Source organism: Manacus candei, unplaced genomic scaffold (assembly GCF_025592945.1).
Source record: "Manacus candei isolate 608988 ecotype Guabito, Panama unplaced genomic scaffold, ASM2559294v1 h1tg000014l, whole genome shotgun sequence".
NCBI lineage: Eukaryota > Metazoa > Chordata > Aves > Passeriformes > Pipridae > Manacus > Manacus candei.
Genome location: NW_026138062.1, coordinates 46,336,772 through 46,351,683, shown reverse-complemented (window position 1 = coordinate 46,351,683; position 14,912 = coordinate 46,336,772).

Genomic DNA, 14,912 nt, shown 5'->3' with positions numbered 1-14,912 from the left:
TTTCACAGGCTCCCTATGCCCTTGGACTCTTTGGAGAAAAAGCAGGACTTTTGGGTCATTGCTGGTTTGAGAAATTTATTTCTCTGTCTTGAGGAGATGACCCACTATGACTGAACTCTAAGCATTGACTCATTATTGGGTCCAACTTTTGACATATAAAATACATTGCAGAGCAATGTGTTTCCAGCACGCAGGTCAGATTTACTTCCCTGTAAAATTGGTTTCAGAGACTTGACATAAAGCCTTGTAAGGATCCTCCTAATTCACATCATTGGTTATAGCACTAATATGGGACATAGATGTTCAAAATGCTCCAGCTGTCTTTGACAGGTATTTTTGTGGAAGCTTACAACTAATATACCATTGAGTTAAACAAATATCAACAGCAATCTCTTACATTTAATTGAATTTATAAAAGCAAAATAATCTCTTATGTGTCGAGTCCACAGACCATGTGGATACTGATATGTTCCAGTGGGTGGAAAAAATACAAGGCACTTTTTTCCTGGTGCTTCTTGTCTCAGCTGCAGACAAATAGTTTTAAATTTTCTCTTCAGATCATGCTTCCATATACCCTCAATTTGAAAGGTAAACACACAATTGGAATCAAGGGAATTCAGGTCACCTTGAGGGGTAGGTATCTTGTCAAGAAATCAGGAAATGTGCATAAATATGAAAAACAATGACAATTTGTGAAAACTGTATTGGGTCTATGACAGCTCAAGGAAATGAATCTCTTTTGCAAATATTCTTAAACTGCTCGCTGATGTATTCAGTTTTGAAATGTCATGGCACACAGCAAGACACCAGAAGCTGTAAAACATAAAACACTGATGATTGTGGGTAGAATTTCAGCTTTGGAGGAGGGTTTTCTAATCTAAGTAGCCTAACTTAAGCACATCTCTTTATTCAGTGAATTATGGCAGATCTGATACTCAATGCTTACTTAGAGTTCTCAACAACCTAAATATGAGACTAAAAAGACCATCTGCATATTATTGACAAGTTCATGCTCCTTAGGAGCTTTAATTTTAATGTCTCTCAGTTACCAGTTTTCTTGTGTGACTAACCCAGTTTGTCTAACTGGACTAACCTGTTTGATGTGTTGAATAAATGGACACCTTGGAGTGACTGTTTTATACCACAGATGTCTAAAATCAGTGAATCCCACCTGTGATGTGCATGGCAGCTGGAATCACAGCCACTTCTATAATTTCCTGAAAAATTTAAAATATAAGGTGAAAAATATGCAGACATAACAGACAGGGAGAATGCAATGTCCCAATGAGATCGATGCACCTAAACAGATGCAAAATACAGAGGTGACCTTTAGCAAAATACTTGCCACATTTCTGGTGATTTACAGAGAATTGGTAGTAACACTTAATTAGACTTCTAAAGTTCATAGCAAAATATTGAGTAGTCTGCTGTATATGTTAGCTTTAGAAACCGGACTGGCATTAATCACTCAACAAATGCATCTGCTCACCATCAACATTTTTCTATCACATTCTGATTTCTTAATTAGTTGGATCAAGTAGTAGAAGAAGATATATGTTTATATTGTTTTCCCTGAGGGCTACTTATCATCCCTTGATGACTGTATCAGACTCCCATTGGTTTTTGTGATAGCCATTTCCTATCCAAGGGTGTAATTTAGCCCAGGGAATTTATCAGCTACAAAATAGACATAAGCATCTCAGAAGAGGCATTAACACCATATTTTAACATCCTGTTGTCATTATGCTCGATGAGCTATTTCCAAGTCTGTTACTAAGAGAAATGTCATAAAAACAAAAGGCTCCAGATGTTTGGAGATGACTTCAAAGATGACTTCAAACAGTCTAGGCAATATGGGACAAAATTCTGTGGTACCTAATTCAACAAAATTCTTAGTGAAGCCAAAAACTTTTTGTGGTTACCTCAGCCCATACTTCCCTCTCTCCCCATAAAACTGACTGCTTCTTCCTTCATCCAAGAGCCACCTATAGCTCAGACCCTTGAGCAGGCAATGATACAACACAACCATTCCCTTTCACTGCACCTGGTTGAAGTTACTGCAAGGTCTGAGCAAAGACAGCTGGAAAAGCTAAAGCCAAACTTCTGGTCCTGCAGGTAACAAAAAGTGGAGTGATTTGGATATACTGCTGAGATCTAATGAATACAAAGACAAATAGGCTTCTGGAGAAGTATCAACAAGCTGCTTAGACAGTAGAAATGCATAGAAAATTGTTTTCTCTATCAAGTCAAACAGTTCATAATGAAGAGTCCCAGAAGAATTTTGTTTTCATCTGTTTTTCTATGACTAAGAGCAAGATGATATGGAGAAGATTTTAAGAGAGCTTTTTAAGGAAAAAGTAAAGCAAAATCTAGGATGAATCATTCAGTATAAGGAACATTTTACTATATCTAAGGCTAGGGCAAACTAAGAAAATAGAGAATATACAAACGATGGAGTCATCAGTGAATAGTTAAATAGCATTGAAGAACCACACAAGCCAAATTATTCACGCTTGGATGCTCAGTGTCTACAACAGCATTTGGAAGTGTGGCAAAAATAGTCAAACTACTTCCTTCTCCTAAATTCGGAGTTGTGTTTTTCAAGGTTTTTTCACCTCAAAGCCTATGGTGTAAGTGAGGACAAAAGAAGTCTTTATGTTTTTTCTACTCTACAAACCTCAAATCACAGAACAGTTGAGATGGACTCCACATATATCTGTCCACCACTGTTCAGTGCATGGGAACAAAGCAACCTTGCAGAGCTGACTAACAGCATCTTCAGCAGGGATGCTGCCAATAAAAGTGTAAGTGGCAGCCTGGTGATGCTGCTTTGTTGACAGAGAGACTTCAGACAGCCTTTGTCAACAGAGGTGCTCTCTATTCATTTGAATACTTCTCTGCTTATTTTACTGCTATGCTGATTTTGCCTGGGATAGAGTTAATTTTTTCCATAGTAGTTGATATGGTGCTGTGTTTTGGATTTGTGCTGGAAATACTTTTGATAATGCAGGAGTGTTTTAATTACTGCTGAGCAATTCTCAGAGTCAAGGTCTTTTCTGCTCCTCATGACACCCCACCAGCAAGTGGGCAGGGGGTGCACAGGGAGCTGGGAGGGAACGCAGCCAGGACAGCTGACCACAACTGGCCCAAGGGATATTCCAGACCATATGGCGACATGCTTAGTAGATAAAGTTGGGGGAAGAAGAAGAAAGAGGAGGACATTCAGAGTGATGACCTTTGTCTTCCCAAGTCCCTGTTACATCTGATGGAGCCCTGCTTTCCTGGAGATGGCCTGCCCATGGAAAGTGATGGATTCCTTGTTTTATTTTTTGTTTGTGTGCATGGCTTTTGCTTTTAACTTATTAAACTGTCTTTATCTCAATCCACAAGCTTTCTCAGTTTTACTCTTCCAATTCTCTCCCCCATCCTGATGTGGTGGGAGAGCGAGCAAGAGGCTGCGTCGGACTGAGTTGCCAGCTGAGGTTAAACCATGACAGTGGATTACTGTTGCTTCTTTACTTTGCTGTTTACTGTGGTTTTACTAGATTCAGGGATACCTCATCATAAACATGATTTGTCCTGTGTCATTCATAGCGCAGCACAATTGCAACAATTGCATCATCATTAGCAGCAGAATTTATCTCTGGCAGAGGAATGATAAGACCTCTCATAGTAGTTAGATCAATTAATCTACAAAGAAATGCTATGAAAATGTTCTCACTCTGCAGACTAAGAATAGAATACATTAGCACAGAAGAGTCTATAAGTTTTTGTCAACATAACAGTTATTGTTTTTTTATTTGGGGGAACTAAGGAAAGGTTTTCATCAAATTGAATAAATCCATTTAAATGTTACATAAATGCCCCAGATTGCATTTAGTGTCTGTTATAATGGGTCAGCATTGTAGAAAATTTCTCCATTGGAATAAGACTGTGCCAGATCTGGAATATATTGTTCTAGACTAGCCAAGACTGGAACACAATAATACAAAAAGATGAAAGAAGCTATAATACCTAATGTATTTCTATCTGCTGCAGAAAGATGCCTTCCATATAAAAATTAATTAATCATCTTTCCTGAATATTGGACTTTACTGTCCTGCAATAGATACTTTCAACAAGAGTGTGGTATGGATGGTAGTACACACAGCACACACTGCCTTGTAGCAGGAGTTATTTCTGATTCTGATGTTGCAATTGCTAGTTGCATTGTCTTAATTTTAAGTAATTGTAAAGATACATATTGTTACATATGTTGTAGCCTTAAAGATGCATTCATTTCAACAGAGTAAGATGTTTAAATGTTAAACTCACTAAAAGATGAAAACATAATTTTTAGTTGGTTTGGTCTTGGTTTTTTTATAATTACTATTTTAGTAACTGTAAGATACCACAACTCAGTATGAAACAATGTTCTTTCTGGTTTGCTAACAGTTTTTACCAGTATTCAGATTTCTAAAGTATTCCTAAATATTGTTAATTTCTATTTGCAATTGATATTTTAGTAGATTCCAGGGATTAGATAATTGGGCAGATGGCAGCACCTTATGGCACATTCAGATTCAGGTCTTGACCGAGTTAAACAAGAATATTTTTGAAGAGTTAGCTTCTAATTCTCCTTCATGTTCACAAATGATGGAGATTTGGTCACTAGTTCATCAGAAATTCTGATAAAACCAGAACCTGTTGCTGTGTGAAGGCCTCAGATAAGAAGAGGCAAGGTGCTGTGATCTCTACAGAATTATAAAGAAGCATTTAATGTGGAGAAAAAAACATTAGAGGAAACATCAGCAGTTAGTCTGCATAGGCATGACTGGAACATTTTCTGAAGCTGTCTACATAAATAGGCTTCTGGCTAAAGATTCAATTTGAATTTATATACTTGGAGTCCATGTGTTAGTATTTATGCATGTGTTTATATGTCTGGAACCTGATAATGAAAATAGCCCCAAGAGAAAATATGATCTCAAGGCAAAAGAGACCAACTGGAAATGGATTAATAAAATGACATAAGGGACTCAGCTTACTGCAAATGCTGGATTTGCAGCACAAATATGAAAAAAAAAACCAAAACAGAAAAGGTAAGAACTGAACCTGTGTCATACATGAACAGAAAATAGAAAATAAATTAGAGAAATGAGTTAGATTATTTTGTTTCACTGGTATAGAGTAAACATATGCAGGTATTCTTCCCAAGAATTCCAAGGCAGTGGAAGGATTAATGAAAAAGTTTATTTAGGATGCAAGGACCACTTTTTTCAGTGTTGCACACATTGAGCCCCAGGGGCAAAGGCAATGCCCTTCCTCCTCCAAGGCTTTTTCTATCTTCCCTTTCTCCTCCCACACACTCTCTGGCCCAGGGAGGCCTTGTACATGTGTGCAAACGTGTTATCTCTCTGCATACCAGAGAGCAAGGCTGAGAACTTCTCTTCCATGCGTATTAGCATGTTATGTTAATATGACATTGCACACTCTTGTTAAAGGCATCATCAGAGAGATTCAGAGAGACCTCACCTGCTGTCAAGGACAGAAGAATTTGTCTACTGAGAGAGTAAAGGCACTAAGGGTTATCAGCTTAAAACAATTTCATGAAACTAAGAAAAAGAACCTATTTTGGACCAGGACAAGAGGATCAAGAAGAGAAATAGGACAATAAGCACAATCAGTTTATACATCATAAAAGTCAGAAGGAAAGCTGAAATAAAAATACCCGAATTACGGACAGTGAAGCAAATAGGGTTTGAAAAGAATCAATTAATTCTAAAGAATGAAAAGGAAGGACAGAAGGAAGGAAGGAAGGAAGGAATGAAGGAAGGAAGGAAGGAAGGAAGGAATGAAGGAAGGAAGGAAGGAAGGAAGGAAGGAAGGAAAAGAAAGAATCTTACTTTCTGCACTAACCAGCATGAGGAAAGCATTTCCAACAAGCCTGTCAGATCCCAAGGTTCTCTTGGCACTAAAGAAGGATGATGCATTTTATGATCTGTTTTTATATCACGGAACAATTTGTTTGCTGATAGATGGTACAGCTAGCCATAATATCTTCCCACAAAAATGATAAAGGTGTTTTTAGACAGGAGAAAATGTAGCCAAGTAAAGGGTATATACAACACAAACAGCCTGAAGTTGTTAGTAAAAGAAACAAAGGGGAAAAGCAAAAAACATTGTCCCTTGGAGTTCATAAGGGGTGAAATGGAGGAGTATCATCAAGTGCAAAACTCATCTTCAGCAAAGCTCCGTAAATTTTGGCTTACTTACCAGTTTAGTAGTGTAACTAAAATCCTGGTGTGAGAGAAAAGGGAGAAAAGTCATGGTGAACTCGGTCAAAATTTTAATATGTGTTTCAAGGACGACATTCGGAGATCAAACAAAAGTTGGAATTCCACAAACTGTCCCTAAGCTTAGTCACGATTCCTTCAAGTTGGAGGGAAGCTTGAAGGTTGCAAAGAGGTCACAATGCACCTATTGAATATAACTCTGAGCATGATAGCAGTGTAACATTAGTCAGGTGTGTCACACTGGTTGAAAGGCCGTTACTTTGTAGTATGAAAGAAACCAGGGCTTATCATTAGTGACTGAAGAAGTTCCACTAGGTTTACGCAGGTTAAAAGTCACATGGTATATTGAGTGACATAGGCTTCCTACTCTGAAAATCTTTGAAGAGGAACAGCTCTTGAAAGTCTTTGGATCTCATCTTGATTCCAGAGGTCATCTATGTAAACGGTGGAACACTCTCACCTAGAGAAAATCCTGAGTGCTGGGATTTTTACTAGCAGCATTTTTTACCATGAGAAAATAAATATCACATTGCTGTGGGTTGTAGCTAGCATCAGGAATGCACAAAGACAGCATATTCCATCCATCCTTGTGAAGCTGTGAGTCACAGAACTTGCCACTAGATTCAAACAGCTCAACACCACATGGGGACATGAGTGCAAGATGTCCTGATTTGTGTACTGACAAAAAACATGAAAATGGCATTGATAGTAAAGTGTCTGATGGAATGGCAACACGGATAGGAATGAAGAGACAGTGTTGACTCATCTCTTGGATCAGAAAACACAGACAAGGTCTGTGGTTGTCTGCTTCACATAATGGACAGTCTATTGCTGCCAAAGAGAGATGTGCACTGGGAATGACATCAAATAAAAACACAGAGAAAAAACAGCCATCCAAATACTGTGGGATGCACAGCAGATGAAGTAAAAACAATCAACCAACAGTGGAGACAGCACTGGAGATAGTTATTTCTATCTGAAGATAGATTTTCAATTTTCTCAAACATACAGAATATTGACCAAGAGGTAAAAAAAAAGGCCAGGATTTCAGCAAGACTAAAACAGGTGTTTGGAAAAAAAAGTCATATAAGCAAGATTAACAGAATGGTTGAAGAACTCAGAATCTTAACAAAGATTAGGAATCACACTTATGGCACATCTCTTGGATGGGATATGTCTTAGTGACCCCTGGCCTTAGCAAGTACTTGCAGTGCTAAAAAATCACTTTCATCAGTTTACCAATGAAAACATTTGTTGGCATGGTGCAGTGACTTCAAAGTCTTCTGAGATAAAGTCAGAACCTCAGTTCAAGAAATGATAATTGCTGTAGGATTTATGTCAACATAGGTTACTTGGAACAACATGCTAGTTTGCAGAACACATTTTAGCCAAACTGTTATCTTTTTGCACAGGAAGAAAAGATCTTCAAGAGGGATAGAGAAAGACTAGAATAACTCCATCAAGTTCTGCAGAACATCTACTTAGACAGAGAAGGCAAATACCAGGTACAAGCAAATGTGTAAATTTTTGCAACAGGCAGGGCCTTGAGTTTGGAAAATATTTTTTTTCTGTCAGAGCAATAAAAATAAGCAAACAGATACAGAAGCAAAATTGAAAGTGTTTTAAGGTAAATGCAAGACCAAGCAATAAGCATGATGTTTTGGCTTTTTTGGAAATATTTCAGTGCAGGAGTTGGTTGTAGTTTAAAATTATGTAGTTTAAAATTGCAGGTGGTGAACAGCACCCTCAAAGGAACAAGACGCCTGGCTCCATGGCTTTAGGTTTTGGTAGGGCTTCAAGGGAAACCAGAGAATACTCAAAGCATAGAGAAAAGCAGTCCTTCCTTTTGGAGAGCCAGGTTTCATGAGTTTTGCTCACATTTATACACAAAACAGGTGAGTATTAAACCCCAGTTATCTAAGGTTCCAAACCCATCTCTCACCCTCTGGATTCATATAGTCTGGTGGCATCCATCAAGAGGATTTTGTGAAAAATTATTAGAGAACTGCTTGGGATTGTTTTACCAAGGTAAAAGGATCTGCCACGTAAAGGATCATGCCATCTTTTGGTCACTGGCTTGGGTTGAACACAAAGAAAATTGTTAGCAGTAAATGTTATTATCAATGCGATTGATAAAGAGGGATTCTTTTGTGGGTTTTTTTTCCCAACAGGAATCGGTAAAAATAATTGTGACTTTCAAGACAAGGGCGTTGACTTGTTGGAAGAAGAGAGCCACTAAATTGATCATGGGGCTGGAACACCTCTTTTGTGAAGATATGCTGAGACACTTGGGGGCTGTTCAGTCTGGAGAACAGAAGGCTCTGGGGAGACCTTATAGCTCCTTCCAGAACCTAAAATGGGCGTACGAGAAAGACTGAGAGGGACTTTTCACAGTGGCATAGAGTGACAGGACAAGGGAGAGTGACCTTAGGCTGAAGGAGGGTAGTTTAGATCAGATATTAGGAAGAAATTCTTTATTGTGATGCTGCTGAGGCATTGGAACAGGTTGCCCAGAGAGCGTGTGGACTCCCCATCCCTGGACGTGCTTAAGGCCAGGTTGGATAGGGCTCTAAGCAACCTGGTCTAGTGGAAACTTCCCTGCCCATGGCAGAGATGTTGAAACTAGGCGATCGTTAAGGTCCCTTCCAACCCAAATCATTTTATGATTCTATGATTCTATGACTTTCTGTAGCACATATTGAAAACAAATCTCATTTTGGACTAAACAAGGCAACCCGTAAGACAATCTTGGGAACAATGTCATTGTCTATTCCATACCTTTGACGTTTTTTGAAATATTTGGTAGTGCTATCTAGTTTTTTTCTTCACCTTTCATCAGTCAATCTCAAAATATGGGATTTAATTGAAGGATTCATTCAACTTTGCCAATTCAAAAGCCAAACATCCTCTCTAAGCAAGATGTCTAGGTTCTCTCTGAGGTAGACAAATTGACAGTACCATGATGCGATCCATCTCCATGCAGAGTGGTGTAATGAGGCATAGAGGACTGAAGAGACTTGCTCAGAATTATCCAGCAACAACCATGGATCATTTCTACTAATTGAAGGGTCCAGTTAAGCATTGGGCAGAGCTATTTTCAGTTCCATGGTGAGTTAGCAACTGTATATAAATCACACAGACACTGCTTAAATTTCCATCTGAAATAAATAAAGATCAATTGAAACAGACTACAACCTAATTCTAATGTATTGTAAGACCCATTCTTGCTATGGAATATGATAAATTCTAAGATTATGAGATATTTTCACTTTCTCAGTAGTGGACTAGAACACAATAGGTCTCAACTGAAGAATAAGAAAGGATCTTTTTATTGTTAAGGTTTTTTTCCTTGTCAACATGTAATTCAAATTCTGTGAAAGCAACATTTTTTGAGGACTATTGATTACTTCACCAGAGCTGAAGTTCTGATAATCGGATGAATTGTTTTAACAGTGACAATATTTTTTCTTCAAATGAGTTCCCAGTCCCCATATAAGAAAATCTGAGAAAAATTGTGTTATTTGTTGCAGTCAGAAAGTTAGATCACATGATCAGATAATCTTAAGTGGCCTTAAAATGTTGGATGCTATGTCAGGTTGCCTGTAACAGGGAATGGTAAATCAATAGCCATAGTTATATTCTCAAACATATTTTGTTCTTATAAAAGGGTTTTCATCATTCAGAATGTTTTCCAAAAATCTTTCTAATATCTTGTAGGACAGTAAATACATGGTCATCACATATTTGGAAATGAAGACAAGAAGATTTAGGATTTTGAAGTTTCCCTGAAGCTGTTATTTTTGTGTAGAGGATTGATCACTTACTGTTGTTTTTGTCACAGAATTAATTTCATGAAGTTGACAATCCATATGATGGACTGATGTTTATATACCTGGTCCTGCCAAACCCAAGTGCTTTTGCATAACTTTCAACAAGTAAAAGTATCCAAAAATCTGTGTTCATGGAAATGTGCCTTCTAAAGTATCAAGTTGGAGGGCTTTCCAAACTGCTTTGCTTTCATTAGTCTTCTGTGGCTTCCAAGAACATGTCACTAGTGTTCCTTGCTGTTGATTATCTTTGATTTACAATCTCGGTGAAGCACATTTGACCCAGGAGAACATGCTCCTCATCCCTATTCCTTTAATTTAAACCATCAAACAGTTACATTGCTGATTCTCCTAACACCTATGAATTACTTTATGACCTCATATACTGGGCAGGATGATCACAAATTTTCAGTTGGTTTTTTAATTACTTCTCATCTCCTCATTTGTAAATGAGATATTAAATAAAAAATAGCCATCTGACATCTCTCTTCACTAGATTTCCTCTTCTGAGTAATTTTGATGACTATTGTGAAAATTGTTAGTTGCCTAGTAGCTGAAATGAAGAATTGCATTCTGTTGAATGGTAGGAAAAAACAATCAGAACAGGAAACCTGCTATAAATGTTTTCTTGTTTAATGGACAAAATCAACTCTCTCTGCTATAGAGAAGTATTAGATTCATGACATAAGGAAACACTTCTTAGATGGAAGGCATTAATTTCAATGAAAAAGAAAAAATATGGAATAATTGAGCCTTCAAGATGGCTTGAACCTCAACTAGCATACTTTGTTATCAAAACCAGATGAATTTCACACAACAAATGTGACTGTTGCTGGAAAATATATTGTAAGTTAATATTTTATCATAATTAATAGATACAATTTTTGAACACTAACTTTTAGAAAATTTCCTGGCAAGTCTACATGTGGTGACATAAATAAAATATGTATGTGATCCAGAATATTCTCCTTGTTTTGTGGATCACAATGTGTTCTTCAAAGCTAAGAAAATCAGTATCTGTATCTGACATGGCAGGAATTGTGATGGGGTGCATAGATTGCATGGTGTTCATATACAAACTTCTGGAAATTCTGAAAAATGCAAAGGCAGTTAAATAGTGTTCCTTCAATATATCTGTTAGTTTTAATATCCATTATTATTAGAGTTCGGGGCTTACCCATGCTATTTGTCAAAACATCATTGTTTTTGAAGGTGAAAGTGATAGTACACATGCAAAACAGCAGATGGAGGTAATAAGATGTGAGATACCATACTGTCATGGAGGAATTTATGCATTTCTGTTGTTCCAGGGAAAAGACATGACATGGAGAAATCTTCGGCTGAAAATTTTTTGATTGTTCATTTTGTGCAGATATTTTGGATTATTGTCTTTAAAACTGAAAATGGAGTAGATTAGAGAACAGACTAGTTCTTGATAAAGTATTTGTTGCTGTGATTAGGATAGAAGCTCAGTATTGGTGTTCAGGCATCTTGTTTTATTAAATGAGGGAGAATTTCCTTCAGATGAACCCATGGGGATGCAGAAAAGGCAACAAATTTCCAAAATGTTCACAAATCAATCTTCAAAGCTACTAAGATATCAGTGTTTGTTGCTGCTAATGGGAAACAGATCCCCACCTTATTTTAAAGAGCTTATCTCCTGATTTGGGACTGCAGGTCTTGGTATCATCACTACTGCACCTGCAGTGAGGTACAGATACATCTGCCCTAGACATAGACCACGTGGGGTATTTTCAATACCAGATGAGTTGTGGTGCTGAAAACCATGACATAAGCTGATGTCTAACTGTTTGCTAAGGTCACAGGTACCTCTGATGAACTGCTACCAGTCCCTGGGCTGGTGGTTTAAAGCTTTCTCAGATACAGCAACACCTCAATGCTATGAGCAGCGTGGAGCCTTGGTGCTAAATGCAGACCTGCTTCACAACAGTGGATGTACCACTTCCCCAGAGTGAGCTTTCTATTTCTCCTCCTGACTTTCCTATTTAGGTTTTAGTCTTTTTGGCCAGGACGTCTTAAAAGAAGTGAAAACCAAGCTAGCTTTCACTAGAGTTGTTAACAAAATTGAGCTCCCTTCCACCTCTATCACCCAGCTAGTGTAAATCAATACAGTTCTGGTGAATTCAGTGGTACTTTATGGCAGTTGCTCTAGTTACAAACTCAATCCATTATCTCCCTGAGATACTTTTATGGATGAGAACAAAGAATATCAACAAAACAAAACTGCCTGTATTAGCAGCTATGTGAAGAACTGTGGTGTAATGTCCTTTGTTAGACTGGCCTTAACTGAATTTTTTTCCCATGTACCAGAGAGGTAAGCTAAACAAGTTCCAGTGGCACTTGCTATTTGATCACTGCAGAGGCTTAAGTAACAGTTTTAGACAAGGAAAGAAAAGGCTCCCTGAATGCTAAATAGCTCTGTGTGGTTTGCCACCCACCCACTCTGCTGAAACATGGTCCATTAACTCTGCATGACTTGCGCAATTTGAAAAGGGCACCAGTTTGTACAGCAGTCTACATCTGCCAGTAATAACTTCATAGATGCAGGGCAAAAAAAAAAATGGCACAACATGATGTTATGCAGAAGTGCTTCTAAGTCATTCTGACAAAAGACACCTAGCGGTGTCTTCTGAGGTAAATAATTTTTAGCATGATAGAAATGAAGGACAATGTACAAAGTTTTTAAAATTTCAGTTTTTCTTACTTGAATTTGTAGTATTATTTCCAGTACAAAAAACAACCACAGTGGGTAAAAGGAGATGAAAAGGAGACATGATAGCTGCTGATCAGGGTATAGTCTTTTCGGCAGAACTTTAGCTGTATTTCTTTGCAAAGTTTAAATGGCCAGCTCCAGGAATGCATAATGGGAAAAAAACCAGCTCCTTTAGTGGGGCATTCGGTGATAATTTCTAGCTGACTACATGCAACCATAAAGAGTCGAAGTGTTATTGGTTTATTTGGGTTAAAGAAGATAAATTAAGTGTGTTGCCTAGAGTTTGGGATTAATTCAATTCTTTGTTCTGCATAGACTTTGTAGAAGATTTGAAGGAAATCACACTATTGTATTTCATTACAGATTTGATTCATAGAATCATAGAATCAACTAGGTTGGAAAAGACCTCCGAGATCATCAAGTCCAAACCTTGATCCAACACCACAGTGGTTACTAGACCATGGCATTAAGTGCCACATTCAGTTTCACCTTAAAAACCTCCAGGGATGGTGAATCCACCACCTCCCTGGGCAGCCCATTCCAATGTCTGATTACTCTATTTTACCATAAAAAATTTCTTCCTAATATCCAACATAAATCTTGTCCTACTGCTGTTTGCCAGGGAGAAGAGACTGATGCTCACCTGGTTACAACAATTCAAATACAGAGAGGAGTTGCTGAAGCTAATGAGACAAATAGAAGGGTATAAAATTACTTGAATCCTGAATGGAGTTGTGCTAAGGAAGTAGGGTGGACGAGAGGGTTTCAGACCTTTTAAAATGACCATTAAATCCTCCTTGTAACTGAACAAGACTCTTTCTTTTCACAAGTCATAATAATTATCTAAATACCACTGTGTTATGAGGGGTGGTTCACAGCATGTGTTCGGGATCAGCCTTAAATTATCCACCATGGATTGACCTCAGTTTACTGCACTGCATAAAACGCTATCACTGCCTTGTCTCCGCTTGGATTTTGCAATGTAAACTATAGCAGCGCAAAGCAAAATTTTATTATCATTTTTAAAAGTGGCAACACAGCTAATGGAATTAGAAAAGCAGAAGTTACATACCACATAATAGTCATCGTTTTTCCCCATGTTTTGATCTCTTTTACAGTGGAACAAAAATCTGTTCCTTTTAGCAGACTCATTGATTTGGAACTTGGTTCCTCTTTGTCAACTTATTTAAAGACAGACAGGGTTTTTTTGTTTGTTTGTTGGTTTTTTTTGTTTTGTTTTGTTTTGTTTTAGTTAAAGTGAATGCTAGGAAGAAAGGAATTTGGTTGAAGAAAGGGATTTGGTTTTCTGTTTTTTTGGAGAGTTGACATGTACCACTCAGCTTGCTGAGTTACCACATTTTGGCTGATGCATAACACACTATACACCTGCTTTAAGCTTTAAGTTCAGGGAATAATGTTTGGAAGAGTACATTTTACCACACAGTTGATTCAGGAACTCTGTGTATGGATTCCAATGATGAGGAGATCTTGCAAAGAAATGAGCTAAACCCCATTATCTTTTCTGTCTTTATGACTGAGGCATACTTTTAGTAAGACAAAAATATTAAAATTGTACTAAAACAAGTAAATTGTCCTTTTAAAACTTCTACTACATTGTCATTAGGGATCCATTTTTTGTGTTTCTCTACTCATACAAATATATTTATTACAAAAAGAGATTCAGAGAATATGGTTACAATTAGTCACTGAAAATGCCAAACTGTTGCTATAGGTAGTATCATGGTGGCTTTGAATATCAGAAACCTTATTGTTATCTGTCAAGTCTAAATTTACAACTGACAAACTGAAATGTTTGAAGAATGAAACCATGTCACGCAAACCGTAATTACATTTGACCTATTCTGTGACTTTTGGTTTGATGTGTGGGTGTAGGAAAAAACCCAGTCTGGTTTCCTTGTGCAGGTAACCTGCTTCATCTGTCGGGTGCTGTGAGGTGGGAGTGAACTCACTGTTGAAATACAGCATCAGAGGTACCTGTCTGCTCTGGAAGGAAGTTGTAAGGAGAAAAATGAAAACAAAGGGCAATGAACAAAGAGAATATTTTTGCTGCTGTCT